The sequence below is a fragment of the Arachis ipaensis genome, chromosome B9, assembly GCF_059453495.1.
Source record: "Arachis ipaensis isolate K30076 ecotype BB chromosome B9, ASM5945349v1, whole genome shotgun sequence".
NCBI lineage: Eukaryota > Viridiplantae > Streptophyta > Magnoliopsida > Fabales > Fabaceae > Arachis > Arachis ipaensis.
This window is the reverse complement of record NC_142444.1, coordinates 81,932,340-81,947,263: the sequence shown is the minus strand read 5'-3', so window position 1 is coordinate 81,947,263 and position 14,924 is coordinate 81,932,340. Positions and strand designations below refer to the sequence as shown.

General features: G+C 41.0%; 4 non-coding genes across 4 annotated transcripts; all 4 read left to right on the top strand.

The window, feature by feature from the left end:
* The first annotated feature begins 5,815 nt into the window (after positions 1-5,815).
* On the top strand, positions 5,816-5,923 carry LOC148545207 (small nucleolar RNA R71). The gene has a single exon (XR_015900463.1). It is a non-coding gene; the product is annotated as a small nucleolar RNA R71 (small nucleolar RNA).
* A 3,514-nt stretch (positions 5,924-9,437) lies between these two features.
* LOC148545206 (small nucleolar RNA R71) lies at positions 9,438-9,545 on the top strand. Its single transcript, XR_015900462.1, has one exon. It is a non-coding gene; the product is annotated as a small nucleolar RNA R71 (small nucleolar RNA).
* A 1,703-nt stretch (positions 9,546-11,248) lies between these two features.
* LOC148545205 (small nucleolar RNA R71) lies at positions 11,249-11,356 on the top strand. The gene has a single exon (XR_015900461.1). It is a non-coding gene; the product is annotated as a small nucleolar RNA R71 (small nucleolar RNA).
* Positions 11,357-13,059: 1,703 nt separating this feature from the next.
* Positions 13,060-13,167, top strand: LOC148545204 (small nucleolar RNA R71). The gene has a single exon (XR_015901430.1). It is a non-coding gene; the product is annotated as a small nucleolar RNA R71 (small nucleolar RNA).
* The last annotated feature ends 1,757 nt before the right edge of the window (positions 13,168-14,924 follow it).

The window sequence follows — 14,924 nt, the reverse complement described above, 5'->3', positions numbered from 1 at the left end:
TGGGTATGGCTTTACAGCTAGATAGGATTCAAGATGTTACCATGAAACTCTAGAATTCATTCTTGAAAGTTTTGAAGACATAGAATAATTTAAAATTTTTTTTTTAAAAAACAGATGAGAAATTTTTGAAAGATTTTTGAAAATTTTTTGAAAATAAAACAAAAAGAAACTTACCTAATCTGAGCAACAAGATGAACCGTCAGTTGTCCAAACTCGAACAATCCCCGGCAACGGCGCCAAAAACTTGGTCACGAAATTGTGATCTCAGGCAACGGCGTCAAAAACTCTGTACGCACGTCTTAATAAATTGTTTTTCATTCACAACTTTGATACAACTAACCAGCAAGTGCACTGGGTCGTCCAAGTAATAAACCTTACGTGAGTAAGGGTCGATCCCACGGAGATTGTTGGTATGAAGCAAGCTATGGTCACCTTGTAGATCTCAGTCAGGCGGATATGAAATAGTTATGGTGTTTTCGAACATAAATAATAAATAGATAGAAAATAAGGATAGAAACACTTATGTATATCATTGGTGAGAATTTCAGATAAGCGCATAGAGATGCTTTCGTTCCTCTGAACCTCTGCTTTCCTGCTGTCTTCATCCAATCAATCCTACTCCTTTCCATGGCTGGCTTTATGTAAGGACATCACCATTGGCAATGGCTACTTTTGATCCTCTCTGGAAAATGGTCCGATGCGCTGTCACTGCATGGCTAATCGTCTAGAGGCATCACCGTTGTCAATGGCTGCATCCCATCCTCTTGTGAAAATGGTCCAAATGCCCTGTCACGGCACGGCTAATCATCTGAGGTTCTCGATCATACTGGAATAGGATTCACCCTCCTTTTGCGTCTGTCACTACGCCCAGCACTCGCGAGTTTGAAGTTCGTCACAGTCATTCAATCCCAGAGTCCTACTCGGAATACCACAGACAAGGTTTAGACTTTCCGGACTCTCATGAATGCCGCCATCAATCTAGCTTATACCACGAAGATTCTGATTAAGAGATCCAAGAGATACTCATTCAATCTAAGGTAGAACGGAAGTGCTTGTCAGGCACGCGTTCATAGGGAATGATGATGATTGTCACGTTCATCACATTCATGTTGAAGTGCGAATGGATATCTTAGAAGCAGAATAAGTTGAATTGAATAGAAAAACAGTAGTACTTTGCATTAATCTTTGAGGAACAGCAGAGCTCCACACCTTAATCTATGGAGTGTAGAAACTCTACCGTTTGAAAATACATAAGTGAGAGGTCCAGGCATGACCGAATGGCCAGCCCCCCAAACATGATCAATAGATCAAAATATGAACATAAGATAGCATAAAACTGATCCAGGATGTCTAATACAATAGCAAAAAGTCCTATTTATACTAAACTAGTTACTAGGGTTTACAGAAGTAAGTAATTGATGCATAAATCCACTTCTGGGGCCCACTTGGTGTGTGCTTGGGCTGAGCTTGAATGTTACACGTGTAGAGTTCAATCTTGGAGTTGAACGCTAGTTTGTAACGTATTTCTGGCGTTCAACTCTGGCTTGTGACGTGTTTCTGGCGTTTAACTCCAAACAGCAGCGTAGAACTGGTGTTCAACGCCCTTTTACGTCATCTAAACTCGGCCAAAGTGTAGACTATTATATCTTGCTGGAAAGCCCTGGATGTCTGCTTTCCAACGCAACTAGAAGCGCGCCATTTTGAGTTCTGTAGCTCCAGAAAATCCACTTTGAGTGCAGGGAGGTCAGAATCCAACAGCATCAGCAGTCCTTCTTCAACCTCTGAATCTGATTTTTACTCAAGTCCCTCAATTTCAGCCAGAAAATACCTGAAATCACAGAAAAACACACAAACTCATAGTAAAGTCCAGAAATGTGAATTTAACATAAAAACTAATGAAAACATCCCTAAAAGTAACTAGATTCTACTAAAAACATACTGAAAACAATGTCAAAAAGCGTATAAATTATCCGCTCATCACAACACCAAACTTAAAATTTTGCTTGTCCCCAAGCAATTGAAAATCAAATTGGATAAAAAGAAGAGAATATACTATAAATTCCAAACTATCAATGAAACATAGCTCCAATCAGATGAGCGGGACTTGTAGCTTTTTGCCTCTTGAATAGTTTTGGCATCTCACTTTATCCATTGAAGTTCAGAATGATTGGCATCTATAGGAACTTAGAGTTCAGATAGTGTTATTGATTCTCCTAGTTCAGTATGTTGATTCTTGAACACAGCTACTTTATGAGTATTGGCCGTGGCCCTAAGCACTTTGTTTTCCAGTATTACCACCGGATACATAAATGCCACAGACACATAATTGGGTGAACCTTTTCAGATTGTGACTCAGCTTTGCTAAAGTCCCCAATTAGAGGTGTCCAGGGTTCTTAAGCACACTCTTTTTTTTTTTTTTGCTTTGGACCTTGACTTTAACCGCTCAGTCTCAAGTTTTCACTTGACACCTTCACGCCACAAGCACATGGTTAGGGACAGCTTGGTTTAGCCGCTTAGGCCAGGATTTTATTCCTTTAGGCCCTCCTATCCACTGATGCTCAAAGCCTTGGGATCCTTTTTATTACCCTTGCCTTTTGGTTTTAAGGGTTACTGGCTTTTTGCTCTTGCCTCTTGGTTTTAAGAGCTTTTGGCTTTTTCTGCTTGCTTTTTCTCTCTTTTTTTTTCTACTTTTTTTTTCGCTATTTTTTTTCTACAAGCTTTGTTCTTTGCTGCTTTTTCTTGCTTCAAGAATCATTTTTATGATTTTTTAGATTATCAAATAACATGTCTCCTTGTCATCATTCTTTCAAGAGCCAACATATTTAACATTCTTAAACAACAACTTCAAAAGACATATGCACTGTTCAAGCATTCATTCAGAAGACAATAAGCATTGTCACCACGTCAATATAATTTAACTAAGTTCAAGGATAAATTCGAAACTCATGTACTTATTGTTCTTTTGAATTAAAAAATTTTTCATTTAAGAGAGGTGATGGATTCATAGGACATTCATAACTTTAAGACAATGTTACCAAATACTAATGATCATGTAATAAGACACAAACTTAGATAAGCACTTAACATAGAAAACGAAAAACAGAGAATGTAAGAACAAGGAATGAGTCCACCTTAGTGATGGTGGCGTTTCCTTCTTGAGGAACCAATGATGTCCTTGAGCTCTTCTATGTCTCTTCCTTGTCTTTGTTGCTCCTCCTTTATTGCTTTTTGATCTTCTCTAATTTCATGAAGGATGATAGAGTGCTCTTGATGTTCCACCCTTAATTGTCCCATATATTTGTGTGGGGGAAAATGTATCCCTTGAGGTATCTCAGGGATCTCTTGATTTGCAGTCAAATGTTCTACCACTGAGCTATAGATCCTTTACATGAATCTCTCCATCTCCATGACTTGGAGGTGGAAGCTTTTGTCTTCCCTTTTCTCTTCTCTCTCTTTTTTTTTTTTGAGGTTTCTCTGGCCTTAGGTGCCATCAATGGTTATGGAAAAGCAAAATAAGCAATGCTTTTACCACACCAAACTTAGAATGTTGCTCGCCCTCGAGCAAAAGAAGAAGGAATAGATGAAGAAGAAGATGTGGAAAAAAACTAGGATTATGAGGAGGTAAGGTGGGGATCCTGTGGGGTTCACAGATCCAAAGATGATCCTGTGAGGTCCACAAATCTTGAGGTGTCAAGGATTTACATCCCTGCACCAATTAGGCATGTAAAATGCCTTTGCATGCAATTCTGGCGTTTAAACGCCGAACTGATGCTTGTTCTGGGCGTTCAACGCCCAGATGCAGCATATTTCTGGCATTGAACGCCAACTTCATGCTTGTTTCTGGCGTTCAGCGCCAGCTCCATGCTTTGTTCTGGCGTTGAACGCCAGCCAGATGCTCTTTACTGGCATTTGAACGCCAGTGAAGTCCTCCTCCAGGGTGTGCTATTTTTAATGCTGTTTTTTATTTTTCTTCAATTTTTCCAGTTGTTTTTGTGGCTCCACATGATCATGAACCTATGAAGACATATAACTAATAAAAAAATATAATTAAATAAAGGTTGGGTTGCCTCCCAACAAGCGCTTCTTTAATGTCAATAGCTTGACAGTGGGCTCTCATGGAGCCTCACATATGTTCAGAGCATTGTTGAGACTCCCCAACACCGAACTTAGAGTTTGGATATGGGAGTTCAACACCAAACTTAGAGTTTGGTTGTGGCCTCCCAACACCAAACCTAGAGTTTGACTGTGGGGGCTCTGGTTGACTCTGTTTTGAGAGAAGCTTACTGTGCCTCTTTTCCATGTTTACAGAAGGATGTCCTTGAGTTTTAAACTCAAGGAAGTCCTCATTCAATTGAAGGACTAGTTCACCTCTGTTAACATCAATCACAGCTCTTGCTGTGGCTAGGAAGGGTCTTCCAAGGATGATGGATTCATCCTCATCCTTCCCAGTATCTAAGATTATGATATCAGCAGGGATGTAAAGGCCTTCAACCTTTACTAATATGTCCTCTACTTGTCCATAAGCCTGTTTTCTGGAATTGTCTGCCATCTCTAATGAGATTTTAGCAGTTTTTACCTCAAAGATTCCCAGTTTCTCTATTACAGATAGTGGCATGAGGTTTATTCCTGACCCAAGGTCACATAGAGCCTTCTCAAAGGTCATGGTGCCTATGGTACAAGGTATTAGGAACTTTCCAGGATCCTGTTTCTTCTGAGGCAATCTCAGTTGATCCAATGCATTTAGTTCATTGGTGAACAGGGGAGGTTCATCTCCCCAAGTCTCATTACCAAATAAATTGACATTCAGCTTCATGATTGCACCAAGGAACTTGGAAACTTGCTCTTCAGTAACCTCCTCATTCTCTTTTGAAGAGGAATATTCATCAAAGCTCATGAAGGGCATAAAGAGGTTCAATGGAATCTCTATGGTCTCTGGATGAGCCTCAGATTCCTTTGGTTCCTCAGAAGGAAACTCCTTGTTGATCACTGGACGTCCCAGGAGGTCTTCCTCACTGGGATTCACGTCCTCAACCTCCCTTACAGGTTCGGCCATGGTGGTTATGTCAATGGCCTTGCACTCTCCTTTTGGATTTTCTTCTGTATTACTTGGGAGAGTACTATGAGGGATTTCAGTGATCCTTTTACTCAGCTGGCCCACTTGTGCTTCCAGATTTCTAATGGAGGACCTTGTTTCATTCATGAAACTCACAGTGGCCTTAGATAGATCAGAGACTAAATTTGCTAAGCTAGATGGATTCTGCTCAGAATTCTCTGTCTGTTGATGAGTGGATGATGGAAAAGGCTTGCTATTGCTAAACCTGTTTCTTCCACCATTATTAAAGCGTTGTTGAGGCTTTTGTTGATCCTTCCATGAGAGATTTGGGTGATTTCTCCATGAGGGATTATAGGTGTTTCCATATGGTTCACCCATGTAATTCACCTCTGGTATTGCAGGGTTCTCAGGATCATAAGCTTCTTCTTCAGAAGATGCCTCTTGAGTACTGTTGGATGCAGCTTGGATTCCATTCAGACTCTGAGAAATCATATTGACTTGCTAAGTCAATATTTTATTCTTAGCCAATATGGCATTCAGAGTATCAATTTCAAGAACTCCCTTATTTTGAGGCGTCCCATTACTCACAGGGTTCCTCTCAGAAGTGTACATGAGCTGGTTATTAGCAACCATGACAATGAGTTCTTGAGGTTCTGCAGGCGTTTTCTTTAGGTGAATGGATCCACCTGCAGAAGTATCCAATGACATCTTAGCTAATTCAGACAGACCATCATAGAATATATCCAGGATGGTCCATTCTGAAAGCATGTTAGAAGGACACTTTTTGGTCAGTTGCTTGTATCTCTCCCAAGCTTCATAGAGGGATTCACCTTCTTTCTGTCTGAAGGTTTGAACATCCACTCTAAGCTTGCTCAGCTTTTGAGGAGGAAAAAACTTGGCTAAGAAAGTCGTGACCAGCTTATTCCAAGAGTCCAGGCTATCTTTGGGTTGAGAGTCCAACCACACTCTAGCTCTGTCTCTTACAGCAAAAGGGAAATGCATGAGCCTGTAGACTTCAGGATCTACTCCATTAGTCTTAACAGTATCACAGATCTGCAAAAATTCAGTTAAGAACTAAAAAGGATCTTTATATGGAAGTCCATGAAACTTGCAGTTCTGCTGCATCAGAGAAACTAATTGAGGTTTTAGCTCAAAGTTGTTTGCTCCAATGGTAGGGATGGAGATGCTTCTTCCATGTAAATTGGAATTAGGTGCAGTAAAGTCACCAAGCATCTTCCTTGCATTATTAACCTTTACTAATATGTCCTCTACTTGTCCATAAGCCTGTTTTCTGGAATTGTCTGCCATCTCTAATGAGATTTTAGCAGTTTTTACCTCAAAGATTCCCAGTTTCTCCATTACAGATAGTGGAATGAGGTTTATTCCTGACCCAAGGTCACATAGAGCCTTCTCAAAGGTCATGGTGCCTATGGTACAAGGTATTAGGAATTTTCCAGGATCCTGATTCTTCTGAGGAAATCTCAGTTGATCCAATGCATTTAGTTCATTGGTGAACAGGGGAGGTTCATCTCCCAAGTCTCATTACCAAATAAATTGGCATTCAGCTTCATGATTGCACCAAGGAACTTGGCAACTTGCTCTTCAGTAACCTCCTCATTCTCTTTTGAAGAGTAATATTCATCAGAGCTCATGAAGGGCGTAAGGAGGTTCAATGGAATCTCTATGGTCTCTAGATGAGCCTCAGATTCCTTTGGTTCCTATGAAGGAAACTCCTTGTTGATCACTGGACGTCCCAGGAGGTCTTCCTCACTGGGATTCACGTCCTCAACCTCCCTTACATGTTCGGCCATGGTGGTTATATCAATGGCCTTGCACTCTCCTCTTGGATTTTCTTCTGTATTACATGGGAGAGTACTAGGAGGGATTTCAGTGATCCTTTTACTCAGCTGGCCCACTTGTGCTTCCAGATTTCTAATGGAGGACCTTGTTTCATTCATGAAACTCACAGTGGCGTTAGATAGATCAGAGACTAAATTTGCTAAGCTAGATGGATTCTGCTCAGAATTCTCTGTCTGTTGATGAGTGGATGATGGAAAAGGCTTGCTATTGCTAAACCTGTTTCTTCCACCATTATTAAAGCCTTGTTGAGGCTTTTGTTGATCCTTCCATGAGAGATTTGGGTGATTTCTCCATGAGGGATTATAGGTATTTCCATATGGTTCACCCATGTAATTCACCTCTGCTATTGCAGGGTTCTCAGGATCATAAGCTTCTTCTTCAGAAGATGCCTCTTGAGTATTGTTGGATGCAGCTTGGATTCCATTCAGACTCTGAGAAATCATATTGACTTGCTGAGTCAATATTTTATTCTTAGCCAATATGGCATTCAGAGTATCAATTTCAAGAACTCTCTTATTTTGAGGCGTCCCATTACTCACAGGGTTCCTCTCAGAAGTGTACATGAACTGGTTATTAGCAACCATGACAATGAGTTCTTGAGCTTCTGCAGGCATTTTCTTTAGGTGAAAGGATCCACCTGCAGAAGTATCCAATGACATCTTAGCTATTTCAGACAGACCATCATAGAATATATCCAGGATGGTCCATTCTGAAAGCATGTTAGAAGCACACTTTTTGGTCAGTTGCTTGTATCTCTCCCAAGCTTCATAGAGGGATTCACCTTCTTTCTGTCTGAAGGTTTGAACATCCACTCTAAGCTTGCTCAGCTTTTGAGGAGGAAAAAACTTGGCTAAGAAAGTCGTGACTGGCTTATTCCAAGAGTTCAGGCTATCTTTGGGTTGAGAGTCTAACCACACTCTAGCTCTGTCTCTTACAGCAAAAGGGAAATGCATGAGCCTGTAGACTTCAGGATCTACTCCATTAGTCTTAACAGTATCACAGATCTGCAAAAATTCAGTTAAGAACTAAAAAGGATCTTCAGATGGAAGTCCATGAAACTTGCAGTTCTGCTGCATCAGAGAAACTAATTGAGGTTTTAGCTCAAAGTTGTTTGCTCCAATGGTAGGGATGGAGATGCTTCTTCCATCTAAATTGGAATTAGGTGCAGTAAAGTCACCAAGCATCTTCCTTGCATTATTAACCTTTACTAATATGTCCTCTACTTGTCCATAAGCCTGTTTTCTGGAATTGTCTGCCATCTCTAATGAGATTTTAGCAGTTTTTAACTCAAAGATTCCCAGTTTCTCCATTACAGATAGTGGCATGAGGTTTATTCCTGACCCAAGGTCACATAGAGCCTTCTCAAAGGTCATGGTGCCTATGGTACAAGGTATTAGGAATTTTCCAGGATCCTGTTTCTTCTGAGGCAATCTCAGTTGATCCAATGCATTTAGTTCATTGGTGAACAGGGGAGGTTCATCTCCCAAGTCTCATTACCAAATAAATTGGCATTCAGCTTCATGATTGCACCAAGGAACTTGGCAACTTGCTCTTCAGTAACCTCCTCATTCTCTTTTGAAGAGTAATATTCATCAGAGCTCATGAAGGGCGTAAGGAGGTTCAATGGAATCTCTATGGTCTCTAGATGAGCCTCAGATTCCTTTGGTTCCTATGAAGGAAACTCCTTGTTGATCACTGGACGTCCCAGGAGGTCTTCCTCACTGGGATTCACGTCCTCAACCTCCCTTACAGGTTCTGCCATGGTGGTTATATCAATGGCCTTGCACTCTCCTCTTGGATTTTCTTCTGTATTACTTGGGAGAGTACTAGGAGGGATTTCAGTGATCCTTTTACTCAGCTGGCCCACTTGTGCTTCCAGATTTCTAATGGAGGACCCTGTTTCATTCATGAAACTCACAGTGGCCTTAGATAGATCAGAGACTAAATTTGCTAAGCTAGATGGATTCTACTAAGAATTCTCTGTCTGTTGATGAGTGGATGATGGAAAAGGCTTGCTATTGCTAAACCTGTTTCTTCCACCATTATTAAAGCCTTGTTGAGGCTTTTGTTGATCCTTCCATAAGAGATTTGGGTGATTTCTCCATGAGGGATTATAGGTATTTCCATATGGTTCACCCATGTAATTCACCTCTGCTATTGCAGGGTTCTCAGGATCATAAGCTTCTTCTTCAGAAGATGCCTCTTGAGTACTGTTGGATGCAGCTTGGATTCCATTCAGACTCTGAGAAATCATATTGACTTGCTGAGTCAATATTTTATTCTTAGCCAATATGGCATTCAGAGTATCAATTTCAAGAACTCTCTTATTTTGAGGCGTCCCATTACTCACAGGGTTCCTCTCAGAAGTGTACATGAACTGGTTATTAGCAACCATGACAATGAGTTCTTGAGCTTCTGCAGGCATTTTCTTTAGGTGAATGGATCCACCTGCAGAAGTATCCAATGACATCTTAGCTATTTCAGACAGACCAGCATAGAATATATCCAGGATGGTCCATTCTGAAAGCATGTTAGAAGGACACTTTTTGGTCAGTTGCTTGTATCTCTCCCAAGCTTCATAGAGGGATTCACCTTCTTTCTGTCTGAAGGTTTGAACATCCACTCTAAGCTTGCTCAGCTTTTGAGGAGGAAAAAACTTGGCTAAGAAAGTCGTGACCGGCTTATTCCAAGAGTTCAGGCTATCTTTGGGTTGAGAGTCCAACCACACTCTAGCTCTGTCTCTTACAGCAAAAGGGAAATGCATGAGCCTGTAGACTTCAGGATCTACTCCATTAGTCTTAACAGTATCACAGATCTGCAAAAATTCAGTTAAGAACTAAAAAGGATCTTCAGATGGAAGTCCATGAAACTTGCAGTTCTGCTGCATCAGAGAAACTAATTGAGGTTTTAGCTCAAAGTTGTTTGCTCCAATGGTAGGGATGGAGATGCTTCTTCCATCTAAATTGGAATTAGGTGCAGTAAAGTCACCAAGCATCTTCCTTGCATTATTAACCTTTACTAATATGTCCTCTACTTGTCCATAAGCCTGTTTTCTGGAATTGTCTGCCATCTCAAATGAGATTTTAGCAGTTTTTACCTCAAAGATTCCCAGTTTCTCCATTACAGATAGTGGCATGAGGTTTATTCCTGACCCAAGGTCACATAGAGCCTTCTCAAAGGTCATGGTGCCTATGGTACAAGGTATTAGAAATTTTCCAGGATCCTGTTTCTTCTGAGGCAATCTCAGTTGATCCAATGCATTTAGTTCATTGGTGAACAGGGGAGGTTCATCTCCCAAGTCTCATTACCAAATAAATTGGCATTCAGCTTCATGATTGCACCAAGGAACTTGGCAACTTGCTCTTCAGTAACCTCCTCATTCTCTTTTGAAGAGTAATATTCATCAGAGCTCATGAAGGGCGTAAGGAGGTTCAATGGAATCTCTATGGTCTCTAGATGAGCCTCAGATTCCTTTGGTTCCTATGAAGGAAACTCCTTGTTGATCACTGGACGTCCCAGGAGGTCTTCCTTACTGGGATTCACGTCCTCAACCTCCCTTACAGGTTCGGCCATGGTGGTTATATCAATGGCCTTGCACTCTCCTCTTGGATTTTCTTCTGTATTATTTGGGAGAGTACTAGGAGGGATTTCAGTGATCCTTTTACTCAGCTGGCCCACTTGTGCTTCCAGATTTCTAATGGAGGACCTTGTTTCATTCATGAAACTCACAGTGGCCTTAGATAGATCAGAGACTAAATTTGCTAAGCTAGATGGATTCTGCTCAGAATTCTCTGTCTGTTGATGAGTGGATGATGGAAAAGGCTTGCTATTGCTAAACCTGTTTCTTCCACCATTATTAAAGCCTTGTTGAGGCTTTTGTTGATCCTTCCATGAGAGATTTGGGTGATTTCTCCATGAGGGATTATAGGTATTTCCATATGGTTCACCCATGTAATTCACCTCTGCTATTGCAGGGTTCTCAGGATCATAAGCTTCTTCTTCAGAAGATGCCTCTTGAGTACTGTTGGATGCAGCTTGGATTCCATTCAGACTCTGAGAAATCATATTGACTTGCTGAGTCAATATTTTATTCTTAGCCAATATGGCATTCAGAGTATCAATTTCAAGAACTCTCTTATTTTGAGGCGTCCCATTACTCACAGGGTTCCTCTCAGAAGTGTACATGAACTGATTATTAGCAACCATGGCAATGAGTTCTTGAGCTTCTGCAGGCGTTTTCTTTAGGTGAATGGATCCACCTGCAGAAGTATCCAATGACATCTTAGCTATTTCAGACAGACCATCATAGAATATATCCAGGATGGTCCATTCTGAAAGCATGTTAGAAGGACACTTTTTGGTCAGTTGCTTGTATCTCTCCCAAGCTTCATAGAGGGATTCACCTTCTTTCTGTCTGAAGGTTTGAACATCCACTCTAAGCTTGCTCAGCTTTTGAGGAGGAAAAAACTTGGCTAAGAATGTCGTGGCCGGCTTATTCCAAGAGTTCAGGCTATCTTTGGGTTGAGAGTCCAACCACACTCTAGCTCTGTCTCTTACAGCAAAAGGGAAATGCATGAGCCTGTAGACTTCAGGATCTACTCCATTAGTCTTAACAGTATCACAGATCTGCAAAAATTCAGTTAAGAACTAAAAAGGATCTTCAGATGGAAGTCAATGAAACTTGCAGTTCTGCTGCATCAGAGAAACTAATTGAGGTTTTAGCTCAAAGTTGTTTGCTCCAATGGTAGGGATGGAGATGCTTCTTCCATCTAAATTGGAATTAGGTGCAGTAAAGTCACCAAGCATCTTCCTTGCATTATTAACCTTTACTAATATGTCCTCTACTTGTCCATAAGCCTGTTTTCTGGAATTGTCTGCCATCTCTAATGAGATTTTAGCAGTTTTTACCTCAAAGATTCCTAGTTTCTCCATTACAGATAGTGGCATGAGGTTTATTCCTGACCCAAGGTCACACAGAGCCTTCTCAAAGGTCATGGTGCCTATGGTACAAGGTATTAGGAATTTTCCAGGATCCTGTTTCTTCTGAGGCAATCTCAGTTGATCCAATGCATTTAGTTCAATGGTGAACAGGGGAGGTTCATCTCCCAAGTCTCATTACCAAATAAATTGGCATTCAGCTTCATGATTGCACCAAGGAACTTGGCAACTTGCTCTTCAGTAACCTCCTCATTCTCTTTTGAAGAGTAATATTCATCAGAGCTCATGAAGGGCGTAAGGAGGTTCAATGGAATCTCTATGGTCTCTAGATGAGCCTCAGATTCCTTTGGTTCCTATGAAGGAAACTCCTTGTTGATCACTGGACGTCCCAGGAGGTCTTCCTCACTGGGATTCACGTCCTCAACCTCCCTTACAGGTTCGGCCATGGTGGTTATATCAATGGCCTTGCACTCTCCTCTTGGATTTTCTTCTGTATTACTTGGGAGAGTACTAGGAGGGATTTCAGTGATCCTTTTACTCAGCTGGCCCACTTGTGCTTCCAAATTTCTAATGGAGGACCTTGTTTCATTCATGAAACTCACAGTGGCCTTAGATAGATCAGAGACTAAATTTGCTAAGCTAGATGGATTCTGCTCAGAATTCTCTGTCTGTTGATGAGTGGATGATGGAAAAGGCTTGCTATTGCTAAACCTGTTTCTTCCACCATTATTAAAGCCTTGTTGAGGCTTTTGTTGATCCTTCCATGAGAGATTTGGGTGATTTCTCCATGAGGGATTATAGGTATTTCCATATGGTTCACCCATGTAATTCACCTCTGCTATTGCAGGGTTCTCAGGATCATAAGCTTCTTCTTCAGAAGATGCCTCTTGAGTACTGTTGGATGCAGCTTGGATTCCATTCAGACTCTGAGAAATCATATTGACTTGCTGAGTCAATATTTTATTCTTAGCCAATATGGCATTCAGAGTATCAATTTCAAGAACTCTCTTATTTTGAGGCGTCCCATTACTCACAGGGTTCCTCTCAGAAGTGTACATGAACTGGTTATTAGCAACCATGACAATGAGTTCTTGAGCTTCTGCAGGCGTTTTCTTTAGGTGAATGGATCCACCTGCAGAAGTATCCAATGACATCTTAGCTATTTCAGACAGACCATCATAGAATATATCCAGGATGGTCCATTCTGAAAGCATGTTAGAAGGACACTTTTTGGTCAGTTGCTTGTATCTCTCCCAAGCTTTATAGAGGGATTCACCTTCTTTCTGTCTGAAGGTTTGAACATCCACTCTAAGCTTGCTCAGCTTTTGAGGAGGAAAAAACTTGGCTAAGAAAGTCGTGACCGGCTTATTCCAAGAGTTCAGATTATCTTTGGGTTGAGAGTCCAACCACACTCTAGCTCTGTCTCTTACAGCAAAAGGGAAATGCATGAGCCTGTAGACTTCAGGATCTACTCCATTAGTCTTAACAGTATCACAGATCAGCAAAAATTCAGTTAAGAACTAAAAAGGATCTTCAGATGGAAGTCCGTGAAACTTGCAGTTCTGCTGCATCAGAGAAGCTAATTGAGGTTTTAGCTCAAAGTTGTTTGCTTCAATGGTAGGGATGGAGATGCTTCTTCCATCTAAATTGGAATTAGGTGCAGTAAAGTCACCAAGCATCTTCCTTGCATTATTAACCTTTACTAATATGTCCTCTACTTGTCCATAAGCCTATTTTCTGGAATTGTCTGCCATCTCTAATGAGATTTTAGCAGTAACCTCCTCATTCTCTTTTGAAGAGGAATATTCATCAGAGCTCATGAAGGGCGTAAGGAGGTTCAATGGAATCTCTATGGTCTCTAGATGAGCCTCAGATTCCTTTGGTTCCTATGAAGCAAACTCCTTGTTGATCACTGGACGTCCCAGGAGGTCTTCCTCACTGGGATTCACGTCCTCAACCTCCCTTACAGGTTCGGCCATGGTGGTTATGTCAATGGCCTTGCACTCTCCTTTTGGATTTTCTTCTGTATTACTTGGGAGAGTACTAGGAGGGATTTCAGTGATCCTTTTACTCAGCTGGCCCACTTTTGCTTCCAGATTTCTAATGGAGGACCTTGTTTCATTTATGAAACTCACAGTGGCCTTAGATAGATCAGAGACTAAATTTGCTAAGCTAGATAGATTCTGCTCAGAATTCTCTGTCTATTGATGAGTGGATGATGGAAAAGGCTTGCTATTGCTAAACCTGTTTCTTCCACCATTTTTAAAGCCTTGTTGAGGCTTTTGTTGATCCTTCCATGAGAGATTTGGGTGATTTCTCCATGATGGATTATAGGTATTTTCATATGGTTCACCCATGTAATTCACCTCTGCTATTGCAGGGTTCTCAGGATCATAAGCTTCTTCTTCAGAAGATGCCTCTTGAGTACTGTTGGATGCAGCTTGCATTCCATTCAGACTCTGAAAAATCATATTGACTTGCTGAGTCAATATTTTATTCTGAGCCAATATGGCATTCAGAGTATCAATTTCAAGAACTCCCTTCTTCTGAGGCGTCCCATTACTCACAGGGTTCCTCTCAGAAGTGTACATGAACTGGTTATTAGTAACCATGTCAATGAGTTCTTGAGCTTCTGCGGGCATTTTTTTAGGTGAATGGATCCACCTGCAGAAGTATCCAATGACATCTTAGCTAATTCAGACAGACCATCATAGAATATATCCAGGATGGTCCATTCTGAAAGCATGTCAGAAGGACACTTTTTGGTCAGTTGCTTGTATCTCTCCCAAGCTTCATAGAGGGATTCACCTTCTTTCTGTCTGAAGGTTTGAACATCCACTCTAAAAAGGATCTTCAGATGGAAGTCCATGAAACTTGCAGTTCTGCTGCATCAGAGAAACTAATTGAGGTTTCAGCTCAAAGTTGTTTGCTCCAATGGTAAGGATGGAGATGCTTCTTCCATGTAAATTGGAATTAGGTGCAGTAAAGTCACCAAGCATCCTCCTTGCATTATTATTATTTTCGGCTGCCATCTCCTCTTCTTGTTCGACAATTTCTGAAAGGTGCTTGCTGG